The 17,780-nt window shown below is 34.2% G+C and overlaps 1 protein-coding gene across 2 annotated transcripts in view; it reads left to right on the forward strand.

Moving 5' to 3' along the window:
- LOC111055699 (leucine-rich repeat-containing protein 24) overlaps positions 1 to 17,780 on the forward strand; it is a 293,212-nt gene that overhangs the window by 214,380 nt on the left and 61,052 nt on the right. For both annotated transcript variants that reach the window (XM_039439081.1, XM_039439082.1), the window contains 2 exons: positions 7,895 to 7,928; positions 17,244 to 17,305. The gene's annotated coding sequence lies outside the window, so the exon portion shown is untranslated. The remainder of the gene's footprint in view (positions 1 to 7,894; positions 7,929 to 17,243; positions 17,306 to 17,780) is intronic.

Genomic DNA, 17,780 nt, shown 5'->3' on the forward strand with positions numbered 1-17,780 from the left:
TTCATAAAATAAGTACATCAATGATAGGGAGAGAAAAAATAAGGTTAAAGTTGAATACAGTCAATGCAGGTTTGTCTCGTTCAATATATTCACGCATATAAAATTTTATGAGAAGGACGCAGTCCCTGAAGCACTTCATTAACCCTTGAAGGGTATACTTCTATTCCAGATACACTATGGGCCGGTCTCCGAGCTCGGGATTTAGCTAAGTCCTAGACTTTACAGCTGGAGTCAGAAAATTGGCTTTCCAAAACGGGGCGTAGTCGCAGTCATAGTCATGTTTGAATTAAATTTCGAAAAACTAGAAAATTGAACACAAAATAAAATAAAGGGAAAGTAGTGTAAAAGTTTCAGCTATTTTGAATTATTTAGGAATGTCTAATTTTGTCAAGGAAAGACGTTTCCAATTATAGAAATGAGAAAATAAAAACTACAACTACTGTTATAAAAGCTGCGACTACGCCCCGTTTCGGAAAGCCAATTTTCTGACTCCAGCTGTTTAAAGTCTAGGACTTAGCTAAATCCCGAGCTCGGAGACCGGCCCTTAGAGTATACTGGGGCATACAGTGCCTCAAACAAAATTACACATATTTTGTATAAAAAGTTATTGAATATAATTTTTGCGAGAAATCCTGTATGCTTCCATGTTTTTCATAAATAAATAAATAATTCAATAATAATGCAATACTCCGATAATGCAATACGGAGTAGAAGTATAGGTAGTAATAGTATGGGGGGGGGGAGTTTGTTATAATTCCCATTCGGAAGAACTGTTCATAATGCACAAATTAATAATTAAATCTATTTTAAATAAACCCACATTTTTCCCGACTGACCTTATATTTGATGAATTCAAGGTTTTGACAGTTAGACAGTTATATGTTGAAATTGTAATTAAATATTCAATAAAAATAGAACCAATTTTCTATGCACCAACAACTCATTAAATAGCAATTACAGCTTGAGACCTACTTCAAATAAGTATTTGATATATAATACTAATATTGAAACAATTAGACGACAACCTATTCATCAAAGTACAATAATAATCAATAAAATTTTGGATCATCATCTCAACAATGCTAAAATTACAAAGAAAATGAAGCAGGAAATCATTAATTGTATAAAAATCAATTTTTGTTTAATCTTCAAGTTATTTTACCGTTATCTGTATTGTTATTTCACATTGTATCTTCCCTCCCCTCAGCCCTGCCTATCTAACTACCTCCTTATCACACACCCTCCCCTTTCAGTTATACCTTACCTGCCTATTACAGGGGTAACCATAGTTGGCAAGGTATTTTCCCCCTCTTTCTTCCAGCACACATCATTTTAGCAATATTGTATTTTAATGTGTTAATATCATTGTTACTGTTATTGTTATTGTTTTGTTGTATATTGCCTTCTCTCATTGTATATTTGTGTGTTGTGAATAAATCGAATTGAATTGAAAAAATTGAATTTATTTATGTACTGGCATGGTATATATTCCAGACAATATGGTTTCAACATATCAACACAAATTGTTCTGATTAGTGAGTATAAAAAACGTTCTTTAGAAACCTTGTCAAAAATCCATAGAAGGAATTGTCTTGCTGAAAAACATTCATTTTCATTTATAATTATAATCATTGAACAGAACTCGAAAATCATTTTCACAAGAGAAATTTCTGAATTTGTCACTTTTGATTGTGGTTTTGATTAGTGGCTGTAAATTTATAAAATTAGTAAATCAGTAGATTAGTAGAGATATCCATAGTCAGGCTGATCGTCAATATTCGGAACGAATAGGCACTATAAGCACTAGTCATTATAGCTGAAGAAGAAGATTGTGGTTTGGATGTTTAAATGACTAGCTGGAGTTTTAAAACAACTTGGATGAGGTTCTTGGGGAAGTTGTCCTGATTTAACTTTTTTGTTCTCTTCTAGTGTTTTTGTACTCACTTTTCTCTTCCATAAGTCAAATTGAGAGCATATTTATCATCAAATAAATCCGGCTCAACAGATGCAAATGATATCTGGTACTTCCTCTTGTCATTCAAAGGCTTATTCAACTTTCTCATAATTTGACCCTTTACTAGCATTATTTTCTTCAATTTCCTCTGTCTCTGAGAAATATTTTTGTATTGATAAGTATTGTAATGCCTATCATTTATGAATAAAAATGTCAGCAATGAGTCCTTTGAACACCGTCAATCATCAAATAATATTCCCATTATAAATAATATTTGATGATAAATGGTAACATAGTATAATAGTTATATTTAACGGAATTCTAAAAACAATAATGAAACAGAACTTTGTAGTCACTTTTTCCCAGTAGTAAACGTGAAAATGAATTGAAAAGGGAATAAAAAGGAGCTCAATACTAAATAATAACCTTTCCGTGTTTATTCAGTTGCTACAAAACACGTATTACGTCGAAAACTCTCTCCGAATTCACAGCAATTGATCGATTTTGGCCGGCGGAACTAAACGAGATTTGAACGACTGCGAATCTGAAAGAAAACAGGAGATCCAAAAAATATTTGCGGAGAGAAAGGAGCTCAAGATAATACTTCTCGTCCGACAATTCTCACGTTTCGATTCTCCCATTGTTATCTATTATCTCTTTCTGACTTTTTGACATGGCGAGAAGGAGAAAAAGAAGAAAATACGTTCGGAATAATACTGTACTGAATACTGCTATTCATTTTCAGTGTTTGAATGGAAGTTGCTGAAATAAGCTGTGCACTTGATTTTGTGTCAGGGTTTCTTTTCACAAACTTAGGGGTTGTTTACCATAAAGCTATTGTGATTCATTTCGAGTTGGAGCATTAGAATGTTACTCATTCAATTTATTCTCCATCTGTAGTTTCTAATGAATTATTCTGAGAAAAATCCTTATTGTCTCAGTCCGTTTATGGGCTGGTTACTTTAAATCTCTTGTGATTTATTTTCGCTTGAACTATTGAAATGTTTTTCATTGCATTGTTCCAATAGGTTTTCCCAAAAGTTGGTTTCAGTGAATACAAGGGTGATTATTTTGTGTGGATTCACCATTCATCTTCGAAAACTTCAGTCGGGAAATGCTCTACAGTATTCTACATCTTCCCCCAAAAAGATTAATCTCTCAGAATGCCAGAATATAGAATCAGTATAATGTCGTGTATTTCTTCACTCTGATGTCTAGTTCCAAAATCACTTGTCTGATATTGTAAAATGAAACTGATAAAATCGATGTAAGAGTCTACAATGAAGAACCCTGAACCATACCATTATTTCTACCAGGAGGCTATCTTTCCTGTTTGCATAAATTACAAGCAACAGGTTTTCAATTGTTGTAGTCTCAAAAAAGACAGAGAGAGTGTGAGAGAGAAAGACAAAAGGGTCAAAAGTAACCCAAGTTCAGCTAACCGAGATAAAACGCCCCCACGTTCACTAACGCCCCAAATTCAATCGATGCTGTTTTTCTTCTCACAACATTCTGCCTTCCACTTCCGAATTATCATCTCGACTCCATAAATTCCCAATTTCAACAACAAGATGGGTGCTAACCGTTCAAGTCGGAAAGGGAATTTCTGATGCAAAAACCGACCGGTGATAGGGAAAAAGCTGTTGAGAAAGGGAATTTCTAATGCCTGGCGAGGGGAAAAACGCTTGCCACCACTTTGACGGAGGATTTTACACTCAGAAGCGAGCGAGGTAAAAACGTAAGCTACGATGAAGGTGAGGTGAGTTGACATTATGTAGAGCAGAGGGATGAATGAGAGAAAACTAATAGAAGACAGAGACTTTTTCACACTAGGTGGCAGAGTGACTTCATTTATTTATTTCAACAATAAACTTACAATAAACACTCAATAATAATGTTGATTATCAAAATGATTGGGAGGGAAGAAATAAGGTTAACCTTGAGCCTCTTCTCTCCTGAAATGTCATAAAGTGACAAAATCAGCGAGGAAGACACTGGGTGACTTCTTTTATTTATTTATTATTTCAATAAATATCAGTTACTAATTATGTTGATAATCAGAATGATTGGGAGAGAAGAAATAAGGTTAACCTAGAGTGACATGAGTCCGAAAAAAGGTTTGGTCTTCAGTTTCACATATTTATGACTTGTGAAACATAACTTGTTACCAAATGAACAGATCAATAGAAATGAAAACTCAATGCAGAGATAATAAACTCTAGTGAGGGTTGAATAATAGCTGAAGTTCCTCTTCCAAACTTGAAACTGATTTGAAAATTAGTTACAAAATGAACCTCTATATTGCAATAATGTCTCAAGGAGAACTTTAACACAATATATTGAAGAAATCATCATCCTCGCCGCCCCAGCCATAAAATGTATTTGAGAACCCAATTGCCCATATGAATAAAACCAGAGCAAATGCTCATGAGCAAGAGCATGGAGCATAAGGTTTTGCTCATGAGCAAAAGTTAGAAGCAAAAGCATTTGCTCATTTTTATATGAATAAGCTTTACCTTATACTCTTACCTTATGCTCCTGAACTTTGGAGCAAATGCTCACGTATTTTAGAGATTTTTCATCAGCTGATTCGCTTTTGTAGCCTTAGTTTGTTTTTATAGCTCACGGAAGCGCTAAATATGCAAATAGGGTGCACCGCTTGTGTTTGCGTCGTCTGCTCTGTTTTCTATTTATGAATAGAGTTTTAGGTTAGTTGAGTTTAGAATTTTGAAATAATAGCGTGAAAAAATGTCATCTCTATAATTATCTTCAGCATATTCTTATAATATCAATAGCCTTCTTATAATCGTCCACACTCTCATCTTCTTAAATGCCTATCTCCTATTTTGTGATGACTATCTTTTGTATTTATTCTTATGTAGGGATAATGGTGATATATATATATATATATATCATGGTTGAATCTAATAAGAGTTTTATAGTTCTCAACTATTGGTTGTGATCGTATCTGGTATAGTTTCCTCTTCCTCATACGGATTAGTTGAGCCATTTTACTATGAGCAGAAGGTGATAAGCTGCTCTAGACTAGACTCACCTTTTTTGAAGCATTTGCTTCAAAAGTTGAGCAAATGATATAGTTTATTCATACAATAAATTTTGAGCAAAAGCTTTTACTTTTGAGCAAATGCTCACGTATTTTAGAGATTTTTCATCAGCTGATTCGCTTTTGTAGCCTTAGTTTGTTTTTATAGCTCATGGAAGCGCTAAATATGCAAATAGGGTGCACCGCTTGTGTTTGCGTCGTCTGCTCTGTTTTCTATTTATGAATAGAGTTTTAGGTTAGTTGAGTTTAGAATTTTGAATTTTGAAATAATAGCGTGAAAAAATGTCATCTCTATAATTATCTTCAGCATATTCTTATAATATCAATAGCCTTCTTATAATCGTCCACACTCTCATCTTCTTAAATGCCTATCTCCTATTTTGTGATGACTATCTTTTGTATTTATTCTTATGTAGGGATAATGGTGATATAATATATATCATGGTTGAATCTAATAAGAGTTTTATAGTTCTCAACTATTGGTTGTGATCGTATCTGGTATAGTTTCCTCTTCCTCATACGGATTAGTTGAGCCATTCTACTATGAGCAGAAGGTGATAAGCTGCTCTAGACTAGACTCACCTTTTTTGAAGCATTTGCTTCAAAAGTTGAGCAAATGCTCTAGTTTATTCATACAATAAATTTTGAGCAAAAGCTTTTACTTTTGAGCAAATGCTCAAATTATTTTTTTGATGAGCATGAGCAAAAGGTTTTGCTCACGTTTATTCATAGAAAATGAAGCAAATGCTCCATATTTTAGAAGTATAAGCAAATGCTCAACTTTATTCATATGGCCCATTGACACGCTCAAAATACGATGAATATGAAGTGCAATCTAATATTGTTAGGCTTTTGAGTGAATTCCTTTTTGTGTGAATTTATGACATCTTCTTTGATTATAACTCTGTTTATACATTTGATTATACCTTTGATTATGATACCTCTGTTAATACTGATTGTTACCTTTTTGTGTCGATTTTGACACCATGATTTACAGTGAGATGCACTTCAAATTGTCAGTATTAATTGAATGTGAAGCCTTGATGTTATTTTAAAAGGGATGCTGACAGTTTAAAAAAATTAGTAGAAGTGATGGTGATGTTGTGAAATCTCTCCATGATAAGAAAACAAAGATCAGCTGATGATGCGTTGGTTAACAACGTGAAACCATGGTTCTGTTTTAAAGTTTTTAATAAATTTTTAGTGAAATTCGACAATATCTTTGTTTTCTTATCAGTTTAAAAAAATCTCACCATTGTGCTGTTTTAAATAGAAACCAGAATACTGTGTTTTATTGACAATTAAAATATAAAGTACTTGGTATACTCAGATTATAGTTGATTCATTCAATATAAAAGTCTCAGTTGAATGAACCGTAACTCACGTAATCTTGACTAAATTCGTGAAGGACGTCTAAAGCAAATTATAGGTTAGGCCACCCTTCATGTCTAGTTGGCATTCAGCTACAAGTTTTCCTTCTGCCAAGTAGTTTGGACTCGAATCTGCATACATATTGGCGGAATTTACTTGACTGACGGTGCGTATAATGCAGGGGGAACTTGGTACCCCGTTCGGGGAACAAGGGGGATTATCGCTGCTTCAGGGAAGTCTTGATTGTAGCGAATATTGCCTGTGGGCCCCCAACAAGTTATGTACTGAGTATTGATGGATTTAGATGGAATGTCAGTTTAGATTACAGTGGAATGATAGATTGGATTACATTATCATACCATATTCAGTAATTTACTCGTATATGTGTTGTTTCTTTGAGATTTTGATACAATTTTATGATGCAATTACCGTTGATATTTGCGTGTATGCAAACTATTGTCCACCTTCTGGCATTTAAGTTCTAAAAGATTTTCCAATTGAATCTTGATTAATTATGAAATGTTGTGGATTGATAATTCTTTTCCTCGTTTTTCTAGCTTCAGATAAAAAACAATATGCAATCGCACATATTATGAATAATTTGGCTAGTTTCACACACATCGATTTTTGCTCGTACGATTTTTTGTCGTCCTTATAAATTATATTAGATTAAACAGATGATGTTTGTCAATTTCTGTCCAATCTAATAGAATTTACAAGGACGACAAAAATCGTACGAACAAAAATCGATGTGTGTCTAGCTGGACTTACTCTGAGATTTAATTAAGTGTTATCTGATATTTGTATTATGTTCCTGTTGATTCATAATTGAAGCAGTGTTGTTCGTGAACTTCTGTCATCTACCAAATTTAAAAATAAATACATTATTTTTTCAACCAATCAAATTTTTCATCTAAATTCGAGTTTAAGCTAATGTGTGAAGTGATTCATGATTTTATTTCTCAGTCGAATGATGAATTCTATTATCCATAGCTGATACGGAACAATTTATAGTAGAAGAAAAAGAAGCGGTTGTTCTTGACCCAGTATCCACTGCTATCTACTGGTTAGATTTAGAAATAAATACGTTCTCGTTCCTGACCAATCAGGCGAGAGAATAGGCGGAGCTTAGAGGCGTGGCTACAATCTTCATCTTGTTTGTGATTGGCCAGTCGTCCTCATTTTTGATCCATTGCAGTTTCATTAATTTTGCTTCTACTCAACATTTACCAATTCTATTGCTATTTCATTGAATTCTTCTTCCACGTATCTTGCATTTCTTTGAATTTTTCCACTATTGTTTCAATTATTGTCCAATTTTGGTTCTTCATAGTTTATATTATACCATTAGAGTTCTAGTTTCGTGTTTCCATTTCTCCACTTTCTGTTCCTCCAATTGTATACTTGTCTTTGTTTAAAAGCATAGAATCTCATTAAAAACTAAAATTGAAAACATAGTTTTGCTTCTTTTAAATCTTGTCTAAATTGTATTTCATTTGTTACAGGTATAACATATTTTCCAAGGACGGCCTGATCCTGGTAAGCTTCACAAGTTCAGTTTAGAATTAGTTGTCAATTGAAATCATCATTCTCCAATAAATTATTTATCAATTTTTTACGTATTCTCCAGGGATAAAAAATGAGACTGGATAGATTTTCAAATACCTATTATCAACAAGAAAGTCGTGACCTCACTCTCCATAAGCTTTTTCCAATATTGTTTTCCATCATCCCCAAGTAGAACGTAGTAATCTTATCTACAGTTTTCCTGCTATAATATTTCCCAATTTTTAGATGACACGAATTCCAAATTCCCTCTATTCTTTCTATATAGAACGTATGTAGTTCTCTCTACCCTCACTAACTTATAAGACACTACTCTCGCATAAGATGTCTCTGTCGTTCTATTATATGTCTATGGTAGGCACTCTGTTCATATTAACCTTCTCTGATAATATTATTTTCGATCTCCCATCAATGTGCACTGCCTAGTCTTATCTAGAAATAAGCAGACGTTGCAATACCGGGATAAATAAGATACTTTTCAGACGTCTATATTCGACTGATAGGTTCTGCTATGCCGCCATTTAAGTTTCCCATAAGGCCTGTGCATGGGCTGCTATAGGCTACAGATATGAAGGCTCGTTATTTTTTATTATAGTTGCGCATCGCTGTGTTCCCGATAGACGTGGATGCAGTGCAGGGGAAAAGAGAAAGAAGATTGGTGTGAGTATGTGAGAAACAGAGAAACAGTTAGTGAGAATGGTGAGTGGGATAGAAAGGGCGATAGTGAAGTAGACGGGATGGGGAAGATTGAGGAATATAGTAGCAACGGGGAAAATGAAAGAGAGTTTGTGAGAATCAGAAAAAAGGAGAGAGAAAAAGGTGAATAAAAGAGTTTGTAAGGGTTTATATAAATGAAGACAGACTGAGAAATATGAAGGAAAATAGTGGGCTAGACAGACAGATGAAAGAAATAGGATATGTGAAAAATTAGCATAGTAATTATTACAATACCATTGTAAATTGGACTATGTAATTGGAAAATGTTGAAGTGACACATAACCTAGCCGTTCTGTTCGTAAGCCTGTGGTACTCCTCTGAAAGTTTTTTTATTTATGGAGAAACAGGTCACCCCTAATGTGTCTCCTTCACAAATACAACAATACAAGATTATTATACAATCAAAATACAATGAGCAATGCAACTTACAATTGCAATATTGTTAAAAAAACTATAGAAATACAAGAGAAGGAAAAAATATATGTATACAAAAAATTATCATAAAACAGAAAATAGAAATGAAAAGATTCTAAAACTAAAATGAAAATGTTACAAAGAATGGATAAAACTAACAAATGAATGTCAGAGTACTGATACCTACCAATGAAGCAACAAAATGAGTGAGAAGTACGAGTACACAGTGCAATAGATACACACCTATATACAACAATAAATAATCGATAACACGACTGAGCAAGGATATCTCACAATACACTGTTTAATATTCTATAAAATGTTCCACGAGAGAACCAGAAGATGTCCAGTTCCATATATATATTACAGAATATATAATTCATTATGACATTGGAGGAAAAACTAGGCTGAGCCTGTACTACTTCTCTCCAAAGATTTTAATAGAATGTTAATGTTGTCCAAAAGTTAAGGTTATGTAATCACACACTGCTTTGTCACTTGATTTTTGGTCCAGGAATAATAATTTGAAGATTTTGAATTTTGAAGGTTGACGTAATACTCTTAATAAATAACAGAATGAATCACAATGAATGTAAAATCATAGCTGTAAATCACACCCAGATCCTTTAAAGATTGTACCTCATCTAACGGTATACCATCAATACTGTAGATGCATCTATGTGGAGCTACCTGCCGGGTAGTTTTGCTTTTAGCTATATTTATTCTAAGGCCATTATTCATACACCATACACTCAGTTTATCAACATCCATTTGAAGGCTAAGGCAGTCATCGGGGCTCAAAATCGCTTTGTACAACTTCACAAAGTTGTGTAATTCGGAATGATTAAATAAATAAATGGGAAAGAAGCGAGACGGGACCGCCGAAAACAATGGATGTACAGGTATCAGTTCTAGTGGCCCATCAGTGGTCGCCTTTTCTTATTGAATTTCGACATTTTCGTGGTCCATTGTTGAGGTTTCCACTCCGAGGAAAATATTGGTAGACCAGTGTACATTTGTTTACCGTCCTTATAAATTCTACAAAATTATTTATTGAATTATATAATTATTGAATTCTAGAGATTGAATGATGCTTGACAAACACATGATAGACATAAAGAGTAAAGATTGCAAAACTCTTCCTTTCCCATATTTCAATGAATAATATGTTCCTAATCAAGTTTTTTGTTTGGCTAAACTGTTGATTCCAGTTCCGTGAATTATATTCCATTGAAATCTGATAAAGTAATCACTAATGTATTGATAATTATTCAATAAATGTAGTCATTTATCCATTGCAATTTAATGTAATCACGTATAAAATAATGTCATACACTTCCACAGTAGAAATAACAAATAAAATTCAAAGTACCCTTTTTTGAAATAAATTGTTTATTAATTTATTTATTTATCACATTGTGTACAAATTCTTAACATGAGGAAAGGCACAACAGGCTCATGCCCAAAACTATCCCATTTCCAATTTATACTATACTGTCCAAATCAAAATGTTTACTTTCAATTAAAAAAGGTACTTTGATTTTATTTTTTTTCTATTCAATAGTTGCCGTGCCCTAACGAAAAAAGACACTTTCACAGTATTCTGCCTTGTAGCTCTCGTTCTTTCTGTGCTGGTTATCATTGCTCTACTGTAAACGCAGAATAAATACCATTTTCCATTCTTTGATTTCTTAAATTGAGTGAAACCTAAACCGATAACCGTTTCATAGCAAGAGAGTGTACATAGTGACAGTGATAGCTAAGTGGTAGTACGTACGATATGAGTGGCGCGGATTCAAATGCAATATGTAATTAGTTTTGGAAACAGATATGATGGAAATAGGGCGTTCTCGGTGAAAAACGCTAGCCAAATGTCCAAGCTCCGACACGATACGTGCATTAGCCAGACTTGATGGAGCCTCGTTTCTATTTCGGGGGTCGTTTAGACAAAGAGGGGAATAAGGCCCCTACACACGGATCTGTTGGGTTAGACAAGGAGGAAAATAAGGTCCCTACACACGGACCTGTTGGGTTGGACAAGGAGGGAAATAAGGCCCCCTACACACTGAACAATTGGTTTAGACAAGGAGGAAAATAAGGCCCCTACACACTGACCTGATCTGTCTAGCACATTCACTTCAAACTGTCAGCATCCCTTATGAATAACATGAATGCTTCCCGTTAAACTAGTGCTGACATTTTGAGTTGGATTGTGACAATATCGCTTGCTATTCATGAGCCGTAGCTGTCAATTGACAGGTTAGGACGAGAATGTAATTCAAACGCGTTGTATCATCTCAATTGTAATTCGGGAGGTATAGATGTCATTCGTTTTCATTTGTGGATGCCTCATGGTTAGCAATAGCAACTGACCGCCGGCTATTGATGGATCCAGTTGAATTTCAGGGTTTTAACGAGTATTCGATAATCGATAGTCATTGTATGTCGATATAATACAGAGTGCCTCTGAGAGAATCAGCGGGTTAAAATTGACAGTTATCAACCAAGATTAACTAAAACTTGAGGTTTCTGGTTCGGGCTGGGGTTAGGATAGGTTTTAAAATGGAATCAGTAGAACATTTAAACCTGGGTTTTCAGGTTGGGGCCAGGGTTGGAATAGGTTTTAAATGCCAATCCTTCTATTGATATTTTTAATCAGTTGAACATTTTCAAAGTTTCAGAGGTAGAGTTTTGGCACCTCTCATTGATGTGAAACAGATTATTCATTAATTAATTAATACAATTACGAATCATGATATAGATATGACTGGGCAAGAGCAACAGGCCCAGTTTATTTTATCGATTAACATCCATTGGAATAGTTTTGGGTCAAGCCTGTTGTTCATTCCCAATCATATTCATATGATCTGTAATTGTACCCCCAAATAAATAGATAAATAAACATTTAGTAGGAGAAATTTCAGCACACCGCAAATCTCATATTAGTCATTGAAGTCCGAAATCAACAGAAAATGTGTCTGAATATTTTTACTCACTTGTTAAAACTTGTTTTGAATTGATATTGTGAAACTTCTCCATAGTTGAAAAGCACAGTTTTGATTTTGTCACATCCACATTTACTAAATTTGTTGACAGGACAGCAGTTTTGTGTTGAAATCAACTTATCTTCAGCTGCACTGTGTGTAAGTTCAGTACAACAAAGTACAGTATAGTATACAACCCACTACAGTATAGTGTTGAACAGACAGTACAGTACAGCTAAGGATGTGTGCTGGTTTAAACACGAAACTGCAGCTCTGTCTACAAATCTGATAAATGTGGATGTGATAAAATTAAAACTGTTTTCTAATTCACTTGTTGTTATAGGTATAAATCATGGGGAAGGGCAACAGCCTCGACGACGAAATGTTTCTCTTCTGATTTTGAAATCTTAATATTGTCCAAAATGTGGTCAGGTTAGTTTCAGGTTGAGTTCAGAAGTGAACAAAATATACGTATGATATACACTGTAACAGATTGAGCAAAATGAGAATACGAGTATTTTGGTTCAGTTTTCACTATTCCAAAAGTAATTATCACACATTAAAGTCCAGTCACTATATACATTGGTGCTTGCAATTTATTTTGTAGTTCTGATTTGTCAATATATTATTTGGATTCATGAGAGAAGTCCAGAACCAATTTCTTCATGCAATATTTCCTTGTACTAGATACAGAGTGGTCCAAAAACCTCGTATTCTCTGTTCATTTTCCAGTTTTCAGCTATTTCTACCAAATCAAGTAATCGGACAGAAAAATTTGCTCTCGAGAATTGGTTCTGGACTTCTCTCATGTTTCTAAATAATATCATATTAAAAAATCTGAACTACCATGTAAATTGCAAGCAACCCCCTTTTTTATGTCTATATTGACTGGACTATTAAACCATAGAAGAACTATTGCATATTGTTTTAGTTCATAGATAATAGCACAGAAGAAAGAAAAATAGTGTTCTTACAACGAATCTATTGTTTTACCATTGTTATCTATTGTACTAATTTACAACTACAGGTAATAATAATAATTATTAAACTAAAATCCTAACTAAATTGGAAGCGGTTTGACTCATCGGTCGCACTGATATTACCCTATTGTTTATAGTTAGATTTTATAGGTTATAATTTAGTCTACAGTTAGTCTATAGTTTATAGTTTTCTATATCATAACAATTCAAATAGTTTCTTATGATTAAACCTAGACATAGTATCAAATTGAAAATATTGAAAATACTTCGCTTTCCTTCGTATTCTGGGAACTATAAAATTTGTTGGTAGAACTACTTTATAGAAAACTCAATATTCATCTCCTCGAAATATTTTTATCCAATATTGCTCTTTTTTAGACTGTATCGGAATAACTAAAACTATTGTAAACAATCGAGAAGTCTTAGTATCTTATGCTGTGCTGTTACAAGATCAATTGTTCCTTTCAGTGAAGGATTATAATTTTGAAAACATTCAAGAACACTAGTTTCTTGCCAACATAAAGAAACTAGGTTTTGTGAACATCTTCAACAACAATGTTATAAGGGTTGTTATAACTAGTTGCTAAATAAGCCGAGATTGCACGACAACACAGAGTAGGCCTACATACATGGCTAATCCGTGATTTTGAGGCCTAACAAGGGATGGTTGATCCACTGTATGGTGCGGCTGTTTATAACAAGTTGATGAGTGCCTTGAGCCAGGAGAGGAGAGGAGAGGGGGGCTTGTCTGCCAAGGTGGTAGGCAGATAACCTCTGAAACCCTTTAGGGTGAGAGTCGCTCTGGGGGTTATGAAGGAAAAAGGAGAAGAAGATGGAAAGAAGAAGAAATATTGAAGGATAGAAGAGAATGGCAAGAAAAACGGGAGAAGAGGAAGATGAAGAGGATAACCGGAAAGGTCGAGGAAGAATAAACAAATTATGAAGAGCATGACTAGAAGAGATTTAAGAAGAATAATTAGAGGGACGGATTAAGGGTAGTTCAAGTCATAATCACTTTTTTTTTATCATTTCTCGGTTTTTTGGTTCATTATGTAGTTTGAAATGTGCGCTTTCCAATGATGTCTGAATCACAATTCTATGTAGACTGGAAACGATTCTAGCAAGATTTCAAAAATGTTCTGCTTGGGTATTTTCTTCAAAATATACGACATTGTAGGCTTCTACTTGTGCTGCACTGACAGTAAATAATTTATTCAAATTACTTTACTATTCTATTGTAACCACATATTACTTTGCTTTTCAAGTTGGTATCACTGACATTCCAGTGAAATAGAAATCTAGTCATCCAGTGTAACTATGTTATGTTTATTTGTTTACATCTGACTTGGTGTTTGTGACTTGTGAAGTGAATTTTAGTTTACGTGATTCTATTTTCCATTCCACAGTTTATTTCATTCAATAAAACATGCCAAGACAAAAAAGTTGGAAATCTAAAAGAAATTTTAGAGGAATAAGTTTAAAAAATATTTACTGATAGAAATACGGTGACTAGTGAACAGACTAGTGAAACTGGGCCCAGCAATGCGCCTGTTACAAGTGCTTCAAAGAAGAAAATTTCAGACAATTTTGAACAATTTAAAGTTTTAAATGCTTCATGCAAGAACTTGATCATATCTTTTGATATAATTCCTTTGATATTTTTAAAGTTCGCGAAATGTGAGTATTTTGATGTGATTAATTTATCATTACAACAATAGAGATGGATGGTGTATTAGAGGAGGGAGAAGGCCGAGAGGGGAAAGAGGCATAAGAGGATGAAGAAAAGGAAGAAAACTGATGGAAACGATGAAAGGAGAGGAGATATTGTTGTTAAAGGGAAAGATGAAATAATGAGTATACGAGGGTTAATTTTGAAGCATAAGAAAGTGGTAGAGGGAAAGGTGTGAGAAATAGAGAGAATGATAAGTGGAAGGAAAATGAAGAGAAGAAGAGGGTCAAGTGATGAGGAAAAGTGGAAATGAGAGAAGGATGTTGTGGGTGAGGAATAAAAGGAAGAGGGTAAGTTGAAACAGAATGAAGACACCCAATCGTATAAAATACATCCAAAGAGATGAAAAGACGGGGAAGAACAAATTAGAGGAGATGAAGAATATGATGGATTAGAAGTGGAAGAGATTGAAACATTTTATGTTGTTGTATAGTAGGAAGATGATCAAAAACAGTAAACATGATGTAAGTAAGAGGAGTGAGAAGGTTGAGGTGAACAAGGGAATTTAGATGGGAAGAAAACTAGGAGGATGGAAATGGAATTAATGGAAAGGAAGTGAATGATCATGAACCAGATTGAGGACGAGAACGAGAGAGAAGTATGAAATTAATATAGAAAGTCAATAAATAAATATGTATGCAGATTAATAAAATAATTTTATTTTTCGACGTCTATTTTCTTCCATTGTATTATAATTATTCGTTCTCACATTTCATGTAATACGTCTTGAGGATGAATTCGAGACAATAAGTGCCCCCTCCCCCATTTCCACTTTACTCACGATAAAGAGAAGGAATAGAGAAGGAGAAATGAAAGAAGAAGCGAACGAAGAATAGGAAGGTAGAGAGAAATAGGTTTGTGAAGCGGTACTTGTCAGTTGTTGGAGAGGGGTCTTTTGGGGTTGTGAGGGGTACAGGGGGTTCAAGGGGGGTCTAGTCGTGCTCAGGAATTAATCAAGAAGGCCTTGCGGCGGCAGGCGGCAGCAGCGCCTCAAGTCACCCTCCAACTCCAACTGAAGCATTCCTTGAGATCCAAGCTGCAAGCTCCAAGCCAACTTGCACTCGGTCCGATGTTGGCAAATAGATTAGCACTTCGCCCTTGGCATTATTAACAGGACTGTGTTTGTTATTCAATTCTTGATAATTAGTTGGAGATGGTCACGTGGTCAAAAACTATTATCGATACTGTGTTTCATGATAAGTTACTATAGTACGGGTAGAAGCAGAGAGTATATGAGTACCTGAGAGTTTCGAGCTCACATTGGTTATTCTATGATAGAAGTTAGACAAACATTCACCTTGGAAAAACTTGGCAAAGAAACCATAACCTAACTAGAATAAACGAGTACTAAGAGGCTCACTAATTTTCACTAAATTAATAGATTTTACTACTTTATAAAAACATCACTTCTTAACTGGGCGTACTAGGTACAATGAGTAGCCTACTAGGCATACTCATTTTCCTTTTTATAGATTTGACATCTTGACAAAGAGAAACACCACCTTACTAAGGTGCGTACAGATTTACGCGCCGCGAACATGAGCAATTCACTTTTAATCAGCTGATGCCAAGCTTTTTATATCTGTATCTTACTGTTTCTGTAAAAATACAGATATAATCAGCTGATTGAAAGTGAATTGCTCATGTTCGCGGCGCGTATATCTGTACGCACCTCTAGGCGTACTATCCATATCTAATCCAAGGGAGCTTCTTTTTTCCTCTATTTGGATTTTTGGTTTCTTGATTCTCATAAAACTGTATAGTGAAATTAACGTTCTAAGTCAGCACCTGATTAAAATTGGTCTGCTATCCTTGTATGTCATTACACAAAGCCGATAGCTCTATCCTTCTGTGACCCCGCACCGTTGTTAAATCGTTTGTAAACTATAATAGTTCATAAGAAAATAAAGTAAATGAAATGTAAACTACCAGAACATTTTATATCAATTATGATAATTATTTACAATTATAGCATGCAAATATATATTTTCTTGGTGAATATAATAAATTGGAGATGTAATTGATCATTATTAACTAGAATCAACAATTAATATTATATCAGATATACTGGGATGAATCGAATCACAGCTATCTATTATAGAAGGCGGTGGAAAAATAAAAAAGTGCCAGGTATGTCGTTATATCATTCCCACCGACTTAATAACGTGATAAGTTTACTATCCAAGTACATTTTCCTAGTTAGAAATCGAAACACCTTTTAGTTTTCTCGAAATTCGTTATTCTCCCCAAAAATATTCACTAATAGGAGCCCAATGTACTTATTGCTAAAAAAATTCTGAGTTTTCCCTTTCCATTGGTATTAAGATTATTCGTTTTGGATGAGTACTTTGGAAATTATGAATTATAAAAATCGTTTTGTTGTAATCCTTTGTAGCAGCGGTGTAGAATGATTCTCACAATTAATTTTTTTGAAAATATTGATAATTTTTTTTTTTATTCTTAGGTGGAGAGGCAGCCCTCGCCAGGACCGCCTCATAGTCATTCTCCCCTCTATAACATCTGAAGGTGAGCTCAATAAAAACTTGAAATATTTTGAAGAAATACTTCTTTATTCACCAATCAGTCGGGTAACCGTGACTATATGTTTTGTAAAAACATCAATCCGTACAGTCACATTTTCAACCTGCAGAAATCTATACTCTTGTCTATAAACTGATGTGTATTATAAACTTGTCACGAATTTCTTACTAAAAAGGTACAGTATATTAATCTGTTACTCAAATCAACATTACCCGTGGAAAGCATAGGAACCGATTTTCAAGTACCTATTCCCTTCACATCCTCATATTTCCAACGTATTTTGATAAAATACCTAAATTACGTTTTATTTTATTCAGAGAGCTGTTGTTGTCATGCTCTGAATTCCAAGATTGACGAGATTATAATACCTACAAGATAATTGATAAAATATATCATTTGGAACCAACAATAAATTATTTGCGTTGCGAATTGTATTTTGCTACCCAATCAACTATCAATT

The sequence above is a fragment of the Nilaparvata lugens genome, chromosome 12 (genome assembly GCF_014356525.2).
Source record: "Nilaparvata lugens isolate BPH chromosome 12, ASM1435652v1, whole genome shotgun sequence".
Taxonomy (NCBI): Eukaryota; Metazoa; Arthropoda; class Insecta; order Hemiptera; family Delphacidae; genus Nilaparvata; species Nilaparvata lugens.